The following is a 14,026-nucleotide window of genomic DNA, read 5'->3' as shown; positions in this document are numbered from 1 at the left end:
TGGCCTTTGGAATGCGCTCCCGGGCTTGTGACATGACCGGTGCTTGCGCCGCGACAAGGAAATAGACGCCACTCACTGTAAACACGTACCTGGGAGCCCCGGGTCCGACCGGACGCCGCGAGTGGGGCGGGCGTGACCCGGGCTCCGTGGGCGCAGTGCGCGGGCCGGGCCGGTGGAGAGGGGCCGGGGGCTGGGGAGTGTCTTCTGTCCGGATTTTACGGTGGACTCGGACCGGGTTCCCCGGTGTGCCGCCCGGGCAGAGGGTCTACGCGCGTGCAGGCGGTTCTTGCACTTTCTAGGCGTTTGCCACGAGAAGTGGGACTTGGCCGTCGTTTTCTGGTTCATTGTGCATTCTGCGGCGCATCGCTTGCAGGTCACACACTTTCTGGAGTCCCGTGGACCCATCAGCAGATCTGTTATTCATGGTCAGACCACGGGCTTTGTTTTTTTTGTTTTGTTTTGTTTTGGTTGTGACTGTTTCTTACTCAGGATAGCCTGTGCATGTTCTGGGATACCAGAAACTTAAACCCGGTTTAGAACATTTTTATGTCCTAGAGCAGCGGTTCTCAACCTATGGGTCGCGACCCCGGCGGGGGTCGAACGACCCAAACACAGGGGTCGCCTAAAGCCATCGGAAATACATATTTTTTGGCTTTAGGCGACCCCTGTGTTTGGGTCGTTCGACCCCCGCCCGGTTCGCGACCCACAGGTTGAGAACCGCTGTCCTAGAGGAAATGAAGGGAGCTTGTTGGAGAGTCAGCTGGGTCCTAGTTTTCATCCTGGCCTCCAGCACAGATTTAGATGCTGACAGCCGCCGGGTTGCGTTTAAAATACAGAACAGAACGTTCCTGTACTGTCTCATGAAGTGCATAGGATTTAATGTAGCCCCAAACATTGCCCCTTGTTTGGTTGAGGGGAGGGGAGGGGGGGCGATGGTCGATCTGATGCTGGAGTCTAGAGGTAATGGGTGACAAGTATGTATTTTCTATGACAGCCAGGACTGTAAAAAAAATTTTTTGATTTGAATTTGAATGAGGAAATGAGGTTCTGAGAGGTGGGGCAGTTTGTTCAGGTGACTTCCTCCTTGAATTGGGAGTTTGGCCGTGAAGACCATGGTCTTAGCCTCAGCTTGGGGCTCACCTCCCAGTGCCTCAGCTGCCTTGTCCTTGGGGCTGGGTGGAGCTGAGGTGGGTACCGCCCTGGCAGATGTGGTACCTTGGACTGGGACAACACCCAGGGTCAGAAACTGCCACATGGGAATACTATGAAGGAAAGTTTTAGAGATGGGGTTACTGCATAGATTACATAAGGATTACTATTCTCTAAATTACGCAGCACTTACCCAAACTTCATTGGGCAGAATAACCAATACTTGCAAAATAATGACTTTGTCATAAATAATCCTGTAATAAACTATTAAGTAAAGGCTAGTTAACATTAAAAAAAACAAAACCCACCTCTCATTAGTACACAACTGCCCAGGAATTGTGAAAAAAAACCAACTGTGTATATATTTCCTCTGTATCAAAATTGTAAAGAGATTGTCCCCCTTGTTAGAGCTTTTAAGAATTACTTGGGTGCTTGTGTTCCAATTTCCTTTATTTTTTTTTTCTTAAGTGAGAAGCGGGGAGGCAGAGAGACTCCTGCATGTGCCCCAACTGGGGTCTACCTGGCAAGCTCCCTGTGGGGCTATGCTCTGCCCATCTGGGACGTTGCTCCGTTGCTTGGCAGCCAAGCTCTTGGCTCCTGAGAGGAGGCCATGGAGCCATCCTCAGCGCCCAGGGCCATCTTGCCCCGACCAAGCAATGGCTGCGGGAGGGGAAGAGAGAGACAGAAAGAAAGGAGAGGGGGAGGGGTGGAGAAGCAGATGGTTGCTTCTCCTGTGTGCCCTGGTCGGGAATCAGACCAGGGACATTCATATGTCTGCCCGGCTGACACTTAATGCAGAGCCAACTGGCCAAGGCCTTGTGTTCCAATTTCTAAGTGACTGTGCTTTTTAAAGCATTCTGACAGATAGGAGATGAGAAGGAGACTTTTTCCAGTGACTTATTAATATTGCATTTTTCAAAGTGCATATCACTTGAGAATGGGAGCCTCAGTTTGATTTGCTGCAAATAAGATTAGCAAACCTTAGGAAAGACTTTCAATGCTGGACTATAGTTGGCTGAAAGTGTGAGGATGATTTTAACTGGTCTCAGTGCTGTGATGAAATACTCTAGGATGCATCCATGAGATCCTGGAAATTCGTTTTGTTAGAAATGATGTGCCTTCAGTCTGCTCTGTGAGGAGGTTAGAATGAGGCAGTTGTGCATTGGACTAGAATCAGAACAAGTGCTTCCATGGGCCATCACAGCAAGGGGCCCAAAGATTAGTGGGACAGCTGAAGGGACCAGCGAGGGAGGCTGGGTGGGGCGAGAACAACGCCCACGTTCGATTTTTCCACAGTTTCCACCTTGTGTGAGTTTTGTTCTTAGAGACATCAAATCCTTAAACAGAATTAGGAATGGATGAGGCTTACTAGAGAGTATAGTAGTACACAAGAAAGACAAAAGGGGCGGTGTTGGGAAAACAGCTGTGCGAGGCTTGCTTGCTTGAATGTTGCGTGGTCAGTGTGTGAGCACGTGGCAGAACCACGTGTGCACAGCCTATGTAAGGCTACCGGTGCTTTGACTCAGGGCAGATTGCGGATGGCGGATCGCGGATCGCGGATCACCTGGCCGCCTCTGCGAGGGGCGGTTTTGCTGTTCGTTCGCCTGTTGCTGTGAGAAGAGGTTTTCCTCCGTTTGTTCCTCCGCTGTTGAGAGAGCCTATTGAACGGGAATGACCCAATGCTTTCCCGTCTCCGCAGTTCCTCTACCATCTGCCCGAATCCAGTGTGGACCTGCCTGGCCTCCACCACCAGCGTGACAGGTGGGAAACAGAATTGGGCCAGGAAAGCGTTAGTGGATGATGCAGACCTAACACTTAGGAAAATGAGGCAGCAGCCGGTTTGGGCACAGAGAGCCTCAGATCTGATGAAAACTTGGCCAGCTGATGGGGGAGCTTCAAAGCAGACTACCCACGAGAGGAGTCCCAGGTGGGCCCAGGGAATCGGCGGTCCCAGTCCTCTTGCTGTGGTCAGTCACTGCTGGAGGCTGCAGGGAAAGAATGGGCCCTAAGCTCAAAGCCAAGTTGGCTGCTGGGGTCCTGGGGGTGCCCTCTCAGCTGAATGCCAGGTTCTTTCTCGAATAGAGACCCAGGTGGCACGCCTCATGGCTGGCTTCCGCAGGACCTCAGTGGCTTGGGCAGGGGTGGGGGTGGTCTATTTAAAAGGTAGATGAGGGTGGTGGTGGTCGGTTTAAGGGTCAATGAAGTAAAATCCCCATCTTAGCCCCGCCCTTTGCTTTGGGTGTTGGGACTGCCCAGTCCTCCCAGGAGGAAGCTGTCCGCCCACTTGGGGCACACCTGGGGCAACAGGCAGGCTCTCGCCTGCTGCCTCTCTCTGCCCCCGGAATTGGCCGTGGTAGCAGCAAGATTCCTCTCTGCTGGCGTCCACGGCCCTCTGAGTTGGGTCATTGTGACTGTTGTGGTATTGCAGAATGGACAAGAGACATGGGTCAAAGTAAAAGACCTGAGAGGTTGCATGAAGGAGGGCAGGTAGAATGAGCACATGTTGACCGCAGCTCTTACTTAGAAGGTCCCAGTTAACAGTCCCTCAGTGTCCGACAGGGGTGTCAGCATTTGTGTGGTCAGGGAGGGCTGCCGGGTGTAGTGCCACAGCCTGTGCCCTGTTCGGAGGCATCTGGGAAAAGGGATGATTGGGCCCAGTTGTGGTTGTATCAGTCCAGAGGAAGAGATGCCATTGATCACTTTTGCCTTTTTATAGTCCCACAAAGGTGCCCAGTATGCGAACGAGGTCTTCGTGGAAGGTGAGTTTAGAAGGCCTTCCCCGTGATCATTGCTAGCTTCTTACTATTGGCTTTCAGTTTGCATGTCTGTGTTTAAACAGTGAGTTCAGACTGAAAGCTCCTTCTCAAACCCTCCCTCCGGTCCGCCTCTGGGGTAGTTCTAGTTAATGGTACCTGTGGTTAAAGGGGAGTCCCAAGATAGACATTAAGAGTCGATTTCTTCCTCACGCCGTGGTCTAGTGTGAGTTGGTGGCCGTCTGTGTAGTTCCAGGTGTTAGAGACTCTGGCTGGCGGGCTTTGATCTTCAATGCCTGGCTCCCGAGTTACACGGGACCTGCCAGCCGTCAGGAGAGTGGACCAGGCGTGTGGCTGGTCCTGCAGGGGCGTTTTCGGGGTCTGGCCTAGAAGTTATGCAGATAGTTCCCACCCACATTCCACTGGCCAGACCCCGTCCCATGGCCCCACCTGGACGCTGATTGGTTGGGAATGTCTCTGTGGAGTGCCAAGCAGAGACCATGGATAGATGTTGGTGAATCCTAGCAATCTCTTTCCAGACACGATGACTACTCACTCTCCACTGCATTTGTGACTGTATTCTATTGCAGAAGTTTTAATCAGAAAAATTGAAAGACATATATAGTAAATACCCATATACTCACCACCTACATTCTTTTTTTAACATATTGTTTTAGATTTTATTCATTCATTTTTAGAGAGAGAGGAGAGAGAGAGAGAGAGGAAAGAGAGAAAATGGGGTGGGGAGGAACAGGAAGCATCAACTCCCATATGGGCCTTGACCGGGCAAGCCCGGAATTTCGAACCCTCAACCTCAGCGTTCCAGGCCGACGCTTTATCCACTGCGCCACCACAGGTCAGGCTAGGTTCTGCAATGAACATTTTGCTGTATTCGCTCTATTCATATATCTATCCATCTATTTGTCCCTCTTTCCAGCCATCTGTCCATCATATTTTTTATGCATTTCAAACAAATGGTAAGTGACTGTAAAATTCTACCTTATATGCTATATCTATACTGTCTCTTGACTTACTGACTTTTTTTTTTTTTTTTTTGTATTTTTCTGAAGCTGGAAACGGGTAGAGACAGTCAGACAGACTCCCGCATGCGCCCGACCGGGATCCACCCGGCACGCCCACCAGGGGCGATGCTTTGCCCACCAGGGGGCGATGCTCTGCCCCTCCGGGGCGGCGCTCTGCCACGACCAGAGCCACTCTAGCGCCTGGGGCAGAGGCCAAGGAGCCATCCCCAGCGCCCAGGCCATCTTTGCTCCAATGGAGCCTCGGCTGCGGGAGGGGAACAGAGAGACAGAGAGGAAGGAGGGGGAGGGGGTGGAGAAGCAAATGGGCGCTTCTCTTATGTGCCCTGGCCAGGAATTGAACCCGGGTTTCCCGCACGCCCGGCTGATGCTCTACCGCTGAGCCAACCGGCCAGGGCCAACTTACTGACTTTTGAGGCTGTCTACCAACCCTTACTCTGAGTTGAAGACGTAAGTGCATTTTTGCTGATATATTCCTCTTCTCCCCCATTTTTGCAAGTCATTTTTTTAAGTTTTCAAAATTTCTTGCTAGTGTAGTGAAATGCTAATGGGGATGGATATATATATATATAGTTTTTCACTGAAAAATTTTTTCAAGCTTCCTGTATGAAATTTTTATTTTAGAATACTTAAAAATTCTAAGGAAATCTTCTGTTGCTTACCCCCTGTAGTTGTTGATGAGTTAACTTGCCTAGGTCAGTGAGGTATGGTACCCCTAAATCTCTTCTGCCTTTTCCCTTGCATCCTCTGTACCCTATTCCTGGTCTGCCTCTCAACCTTTTTACATAGCCAGAACATTTTGTCCTGTGATTCGTATTATTAAATCTTCTGTGCATCGTTTACAGGTTGATTCTAAAAATTGAATAACAATCAGCATTTAAACAATAAGGATCCCAGAGGCAGTACTTACTGAAGAATCAGGCAGTGGGTTGAAGTTTGCAGAGAAGGAAAGAAATCCTTGCATTGCTTAACTTGTGATCTGCAACAGACAGTATTCCTTTAGGAGAAAAATGGGGCCGAGGAGAAAGGAGTTGGGACAAGGGATATAATTATTTAATTTTCAGATTACGTGAACATGTTTTTATCCTGTTATCCAACTTCTCAACTTTACAGATTGTTACAGAGAATTATATTCTTCTCAAAGACAGAAAGAAGTGGTTGAGAGTTTGGGCTTTGGAGTCAGACTGGCTATTCATAATCTTCGTCTTGTCACTTTGTAGCTCTGAGACTTTGGTCAGGAGACGTAAGTGCTTTGAGTCTCGGTTTCTTTGTCTGGAAAGGGGTTGTTGGGGTGATTAGCGAGTTGAAAGGCATGAAGTTAGGGCAGGCTGCACATCGGAAGCTGCGAGTTTGTGCTGCTCTTCGCCTTCCTCTGACTTCATGTTTTAGTTTGGACTTCGTTGGCTTTTGGCCCTGTCTCCCCCTCAGGTTAACCTCCTCCTGCTGGGGTACTTCCCTTTCCCCCTTTTTTCTTCTTTTCCAAGTGAGAGGAGGGAAGATAGACTGACTCCCACATGCACCTCAACCGGGGTTCACCCAGCAGCCCCCGTCTGGAGCTGATGCTCTGCCCATCTGGGGCCATGCTCACAACTGAGCTGCACTGCTCACAAATTTTAGGGGCTATTTTATCCCTTCATATTCATTTTGAAATATCCCTAGCTTTAGTGAGCAGCATATTTTTGGTGCCTGAGGTGGAGGCTCTGTGAAGCCATCCTTAGCACCCGGGGCTGATGCACTTGAACCAATCAATCAAGCCATGGCTGCTGGAGGGGGAGAGAAAGAGAGAGAGAGAAAGAGAGAGAAAGGAAGGAAGGAAGAAAAGAGAAAGAGAAAGGAAGAAAAGAAAAAAGAAGAAAGAAGGGGAGGGGAGGAAAAGCAGATGAATCACTTATGTGCCCTGACTGGGAATCGAACCTGGGACATCCACATGCCAGGCTGATGCTCTACCACTGAGCCAACCGGCCAGGGCCTCTTCTTTATTTCAGTTATTGTATTTTTCATTTCTGACTGGTTTTATGGTTTCTGTGTCCTTTTTTTTAAAATTATTATTATTTTTTTATTCATTTTAGAGGAGAGAGATTGAGAGAAATACAGAAGGGGGGAGGAGCAGGAAGCTTCAACTCCCATATGTGCCTGGACCCGGCAAGCCCAGGGTTTTGAACCGGCAACCTCAGCATTCCAGGTCGACGCTTTATCCACTGCGCCACCACAGATCAGGCTTTGTGTCCTTTTTTTATGTTGTTAGAATTCTCACTAAGTTCCTTGAGCATTATTACCATTGTTCTGAACTCCGTCTGTATCAGGTGGGTTGCCTGCCTCCGTTGCATTTAGTTCTTTTTCTGGAAAGTTCTCCAGTACTTTTATTTGGGGGCATGTTTCTTTGCCCTCTCGCTTTGACTGCCTCCTGTGTTTGTTTTATGTATCAGGGAGAGCTGCTACATCTCCCCATCTTGAAAGAGTAGCCTCATGTGGTGGATGTCTTGTGGGACCCAGTGACACCGTCTCCCTGGTCACCTGAGCTGGGTGCTTTCCAGGGGTGCCCCTTGAGTGGGTTGTACGTGCCCTCCTGTGCTCGTGGAGCCTTCATTGTTGTGTGGGGTGTGACTGTCTATTTTTTAAACTTTGAAACTTTCTAACTCAGAGCAGTGTTTTGAAGGCGAAGGAGACTGGGACCTCACATGTTGCGTGAGTTGTCCAAATGTGCTTTGGATATGAGATGGCTCATCTGTTGAATTCTGTTTTACTTTAAAAAAAAAAAATTCATATGTGACTTCAGTCAGATGAGATCAGCGTCTGTTGTAGGGCCACGGAAGGAGCACGGAAACACTGAGACGCTGGAAGGTGTCATTGTATCCTTTTGAAGGCTTTGCCATCCCATGAAACCGTCCTCCAGCCAGACCCAAGCGGGTTGGTGGGTCTTGACCCTTGTCGTGCCCTTTTGTGAGCCGTCCTCTCCCTGGTTCGTCTGCCACGCTCCCATCTGCCGTCGGGACCCCCTGGCTTCCCCTTTCCCTACACATTGGAGAAGCGTTGTTTCTTCTCCAGCTGAGTCAGAACCACCTGAGAACCCCTGTTGTCTTACTCAGCTCCCTGGCCCTACCACCCTACAGGAGATTCTGGCAAAAGGGAGGGGGGTTGTTCTGCACGGACGGCAGCTGTCCCTTGCAGTTCCTGGAAAATTCTGCAATTCTCAGCAGACAGGAGCTTTGATATTTTTGAATTAGTTAATTGGCCAAATATTTAAAATTGAGATTAAAAAAAAATCCTTTAATGCTCTGAACTTGCAGAAAACCCTCTTTTACAGAGTTTTCCTGCGTTCTACCTCACTGTGAATAGAACCCGAGTATCCTGGGCCAGCGAGTGCCCCGGAGGCCGGCACTGGGAACTTGACCATGCACTGTCTCCTTGCGTCCCTGCCGAAAAGACTGCACACAGCCCTGCATCTCTGTTCCCCTGTCTCTTGCCGCTGGGATCTGTTTGTGAATATCCTCTTACTGATATCCCCTGCCTCTGCTTATACATATATATCTATATATCTATATCTATATATATATATATGTTTTTAACCTTTGCTTTGTTACTTCAGAAAGAAATTAGTCTTTTCTTCTTCACTCTTGATCCTTGTTCCAAATTGAACCTAACCATGGATAAGTGTTGGTATTAGGGGGTTATGATCAAACTGGCAAAGTGGTCATACATTTTTGACCTGAAACTGTATCCAATAAAGAGCTACTGCCAACACCCCCCCCCACCCTCCACCCAAAGCCCTTGAACATCCTTTTTGTTTTGTCTGCCAAAGAATTCATCTCCTTCCTCTAATTGGTCTTTGCCTTTTATCTCTAGAGCCAGTAGCCAAATTAAAAACAAAATCTTGGAAGGTTAAATTATCAGCATTCTATTCTTCAGATTTATCAACAGATAAACAAAGAGCCTATTCATAGCGGTCATAGAACTATCATGGAAAGGATGAGTCTAGTTTTATTTCGGTCTTTTCTGCTCTGCTTTCAACCTGAGTACATCACGTTGTGCCAGAGTTACACGGAGTCACATGCTTGCAAACCAGACCAGAGAGATGTGGTACAACAGTCTCTGCAGGTTAACAAGAGGGGGAGGGGCGTGGCTTGGAGGGGAGGGGGCGTGGCCTGGAGGGCGTGTGTGTGTGTGTGTGTGTGTGTGTGTGTGTGTGTGTGTGTGTGTGTGTCCCTCACAGCTTCCCTGACGTCCTGGCCTTCTGTGGTATTCTGTTTCTGTGCTTTATGTCTTCGTAGGGAATTTTCAATCAGTAATTGAGATTAAGAAAGAAGAATGAAAATCAAGGGATAACAGGAATTGGATCAGTGATTGCACGTTCATGTAAACCAGGGGTCCCCAAACTACGGCCCGCGGGCCGCATGCGGCCCCCTCCGCACTTCCGGAAGGGGCACCTCTTTCATTGGTGGTCAGTGAGAGGAGCACATTGACCAAAAGCAGGCCCATAGTTCCCATTGAAATACCGGTCAGTTTGTTGATTTAAATTTACTTGTTCTTTAATTTAAATATTGTATTTGTTCCCGTTTTGTTTTTTTACTTTAAGATATGTGCAGTGTGCATAGGGATTTGTTAATAGTTGTTTTTTTTTTTATAGTCTGGCCCTCCAACGGTCTGAGGGACAGTGAACTGGCCCCCTATGTAAAAAGTTTGGGGACCCCTGATGTAAACCATACCTTGGTGTGACCTCTTTTTTATAATCAACTCCGGTACGCAGAATGTTCTGCTAACCATTTCGATACAAAAGGGTTCTTACGGTATTATTGATACATACACCCCGTTTGTTTATTATGTTCCCATTAGTCAGGTCATCACTGTGGGTGTCAAGTCTGTCACCCCTGACTCTGGGGGTGCCGTGGGGGCTTCATGATGGCTGTGGTCAGTCCACGCTGGGGTCATATGCTTGTCAGCATCCTGAACTCCCTTTATCACTTGCCGCCTCTGATCTGTTCCCTGAGCCTGGAAACCAGTAGCCGAAGAAGCTGCCGGGACTGTGGGAAATCCTTCTCCTGATACGAGGGTGTGAAGGTTAGGGCACAGACATTTTCAGCTTCTCTGGAGACCTCTTGTTCCTGGTTAATGACCGTATCTCAGGGTGCTGCATGGATGTATCCCAGCACCCCCAGACCCCAGTCCCCTGCCTTGGTGCTGCCCTGAGGTGCTCAGGGCTCCTCTGTGTCCCGTGGACCACCACCCTGTGCTTTGAGGGATGCTCCTATCAGAACTTGACGCTGACCAGGGTAGTCCCAGTGAGCATCCATTGGGGGTCAGTTTATGCCTATTATTTTATTTTTCCTTCTTTTCTAAGTGAGAGGAGGGGAGGAGATAGGCAGACTCCCGCATGCTCTCCGACCAGGATCTACCTGGCAACCCTCGTCTGGGGCCAATGCTCTGCCCATCGGGGGCCATGCTCACAACTGAGCTATTTTTAGTGCCTGAGGCAGAGGCTCCAGGGAGCCATCCTCAGCTCTCCAAGCTGATGTGCTTGAACCAATCAAGCCTTGACTTCAGGAGAGAGAGAGAGAGAGAGAGAGAGAGAGAGAAGAGGGAGGGGAAGAGAAACATCCACACACTGGGCCAACGCTCTTATCACTGAGCAAACTGGCCAGGGCCTCGCCTGTTGTTTTTACTCTTAAAAGTGCTGCCATTTGAAAGATAGATTTGTACCTCCTGCTCATCCTTTCTGGCCTCCTGAGCTAAGATGTCACCACCACGTAGACCTTTCCCCACAAGGTAGGCTTCCTCTCTCCCCCAGGTATGGGATCCTTTAGTTGGCAGGGGCTGTTGAATAGCCCCCAGCTGGGTTGGGCTGAGCCAGGGGGATGAGAAGCAGATAAACTTGGCACGGACCGTGAGGACCGTGAGGACCGGGAGGACCGTGAGGACCGTGAGGACCGCGCAGGGCCAGACTGGGAGGGGCGTGTCCGGGACCGTGAGGACCGCGCAGGGCCGGACTGGGAGGGGCGTGTCCGGGGACCATGAGGACCGTGAGGACCGCGCAGGGCCAGACTGGGAGGGGCGTGTCCGGGGACCGTGAGGACCGTGAGGACCGCGCAGGGCCAGACTGGGAGGGGCGTGTCCGGGGACCGTGAGGACCGTGAGGACCGCGCAGGGCCAGACTGGGAGGGGCGTGTCCGGGGACCGTGAGGACCGTGAGGACCGCGCAGGGCCAGACTGGGAGGGGCGTGTCCGGGGACCGTGAGGACCGTGAGGACCGTGAGGACCGTGAGGACCGCGCAGGGCCGGACTGGGAGGGGCGTGTCCGGGGACCATGAGGACCGTGAGGACCGCGCAGGGCCGGACTGGGAGGGGCGTGTCCGGGGACCGTGAGGACCGTGAGGACCGCGCAGGGCCAGACTGGGAGGGGCGTGTCCGGGGACCGTGAGGACCGCGCAGGGCCAGACTGGGAGGGGTGTGTCCGGGGACCGTGAGGACCGTGAGGACCGCGCAGGGCCAGACTGGGAGGGGCGTGTCCGGGGACCGTGAGGACCGTGAGGACCGCGCAGGGCCAGACTGGGAGGGGCGTGTCCGGGGACCGTGAGGACCGTGAGGACCGTGCAGGGCCAGACTGGGAGGGTCGTGTCCGGGGACCGTGAGGACCGTGAGGACCGCGCAGGGCCAGACTGGGAGGGGCGTGTCCGGGGGACCGTGAAGTGAAGCGAGAGGAGAGGAAAGGGGGGCCGTGGAGGCTTGAACTCACAGGAAGGCCTGCTGAGGTTAACGTGTGTCATCCCCAGAGGAATGTTAATCTCCTCTGTCTCCTGCAGGCTGAGGAACGTGTCAGACTTGAGTGTTTTAGAGATGAGACTGTGGACGGAGGGGAGTGGGACGTAGAGAGACTTCTGGTGAGGCTTCATTACAAAGAGCACAGGAAACAGATCCACCTTCCCTAGGTGACCGATGGGAAGCTAGACCAAGCTGCGGGTGCAGACAGACACATTCGAGGATCACTCCTCCGTGTTTCTGACCTGGGTGGGTTTTCATGACGGCGGAGGGACCTGTACTGCCCACGATGTCCCTGCCACCTCTTACGAGTGGATGGTTCCGTCAGCTGCTTTGAAGGGGCTGAACAAGAAAGCATTTGAATTTCTACAGAGGACCGTGGCTGTTGTCTTTTGTTTAGTTTTGTTGCACTTGTAGACCAGAAAAGAAGACTTCCAAATAAGGAGGCACGAGCTGTTCTGGGAAACAATGTGAAACAATATGTAAAATACTCGTCTGGCCTTTGCCCCGACAGGGAAAGAATGCAGACGGTTGACTGACCTGAAGGTTCCTGTTTTATTTCATATTTAAGTGAAACGGTCAGCTTTGACCATTCTCCCCAGAGAAGTTTCTCTTTCAGACTTTTAAGACGTCTGTGTAACACAGAGACGATGTGTTGTCCTGGAGCAGGCTGGGCTCACTGTACCTGGAACACCGCCGTGCTTAGTCGCACAGGTGCCGGGGCAGTGCTGCAATGATTACGGTAGATGTTCAGTCAACTAACACAGCACGCAGCGCCAGATCACTCCCGGCGGTTAGCCATGGAAGCCCGAAGGAGTGGTGTGGCCACGGTGGCGATAGGATCGTGTGATTGTGGCTGCGGCAAGCAGACCGCCCTCCAGACGGTAGCCGTCAGGATTACATCCCCAGGGCGAGGGACGTCTGACGTAGAGGCGAACGAACAAAGCTGAGGGTAACACTGTGTGTGTACCAATCACGTCTCTGTAAAAGTGGCGTCCGGAGGACACAAATTGGTCGTACGGCTTTCTGAGTAATCATGTCTTGACGGAGGAGGAGAGATAGAAAGACTCCTGTATGCACCCCAACCGGGATCCACCCAGCAACCCCTGTTTGGGGCTGATGCTCTGCCCATTTGGAGACATGCTATTTTTAGTGCTTGAGGCTGAGGCTCCACAGAGCCATCCTCAGCACCCGGGCCAACTTTGCTCCATTGGAGCCTTGGCTACGGGAGGGGAAGAGAGAGACAGAGAGGAAGGAGAGGGGGAAGGGTGGAGAAGCAGATGGGCGCTTCTCCTGTGTGCCCTGGTGGGAATCAAACCCAGGAGATCCATACCCTCTGCCGACACTCTACCACTGAGCAACCGGCCAGGGCCTTTGACCTCTGATTTTAAACAAATAAGACTAGTTAAAACTGAGTAAGACTGAATTACAATAAATATTGAGATTAGTTAAAATAATTAAATGAATGGACTGCACATAAATGTTTAGGCTAGAACAGATTGCCTGGTTGCTTCCCGGGGAAATAGGGCTTGCTGCAGAGGTGTGTGTGCGGAGGTGTATGGGGCCGCCTGCAGACACACACACTACTGCGATGGGGTGAAGGCAGCGGGCTGGGCGAGGTTTCAGCGGGGAATCTGTTTCCTCGCTTTTCCCAGCAGCCCCTCGTTTCCTTCATGGTTTTTTTCCCAAAGAGGGCATTCTGATACCCTGAAAGCACATAAACGTCCACCCAGTGTTTTCTTCCTCAAAGAGTTCACCCTCGGGGAGTTGGCTCCACGGCTGACCACAGGCTCTGACTCAGGAGGTCAGCACCCAGGCCTGACTCACTCCCTTCCACGCCTTGCTGCCACCCTTGTCGGGGCCTGTTTCCCCGGCTGGGACATCTGGCTGGGGCCTCATGACCACTTGCCTCCCCTGTACCCACGGCTGGGGTAGGGGGGCAGCCAGGCCACTGTTTGCCTTGCAGAGCGGAGGGTGACAGTGGGAGGCCTTGTGATGGATGACGGATGAGGAACGTGTGTCTGGTCTGCTGTTCCTAGCACAGAGCTCATGACACCCTCGAATTCCTGAGTGACAGGGAGCAGTAGGCGGAGCACTTTTGTGACTCATAATAAGCCTCTTTCAACCATACTTGAGTTTATGCTCTCAGAGAATGGTGGGGTTGGCTGTTCGAGGAACCAACCAAGCGGCTAGAAGGTTGGAATGGTCAGCCCCATCCCTAACCTCTGGGGGAATGAGGGAGGTTTGGATATCGAGTTTAATCACCCGTGGCCAATGAGTTAATCCATTGTGCCCACATAATGTCACTTTCATAAAAACTCTAAACTGTGGCAT

At 51.2% G+C, this 14,026-nt stretch overlaps 1 protein-coding gene across 6 annotated transcripts in view; it reads left to right on the top strand.

Moving 5' to 3' along the window:
• SPECC1 (sperm antigen with calponin homology and coiled-coil domains 1) overlaps positions 1 to 14,026 on the top strand; it is a 243,189-nt gene that overhangs the window by 66,323 nt on the left and 162,840 nt on the right. The gene's annotated exons all lie outside the window — the stretch shown is intronic.

The sequence above is a fragment of the Saccopteryx bilineata genome, chromosome 2 (assembly GCF_036850765.1).
Source record: "Saccopteryx bilineata isolate mSacBil1 chromosome 2, mSacBil1_pri_phased_curated, whole genome shotgun sequence".
In the NCBI taxonomy this organism is placed as follows: domain Eukaryota; kingdom Metazoa; phylum Chordata; class Mammalia; order Chiroptera; family Emballonuridae; genus Saccopteryx; species Saccopteryx bilineata.
This window is presented reverse-complemented; position numbering and strand designations above follow the sequence as displayed.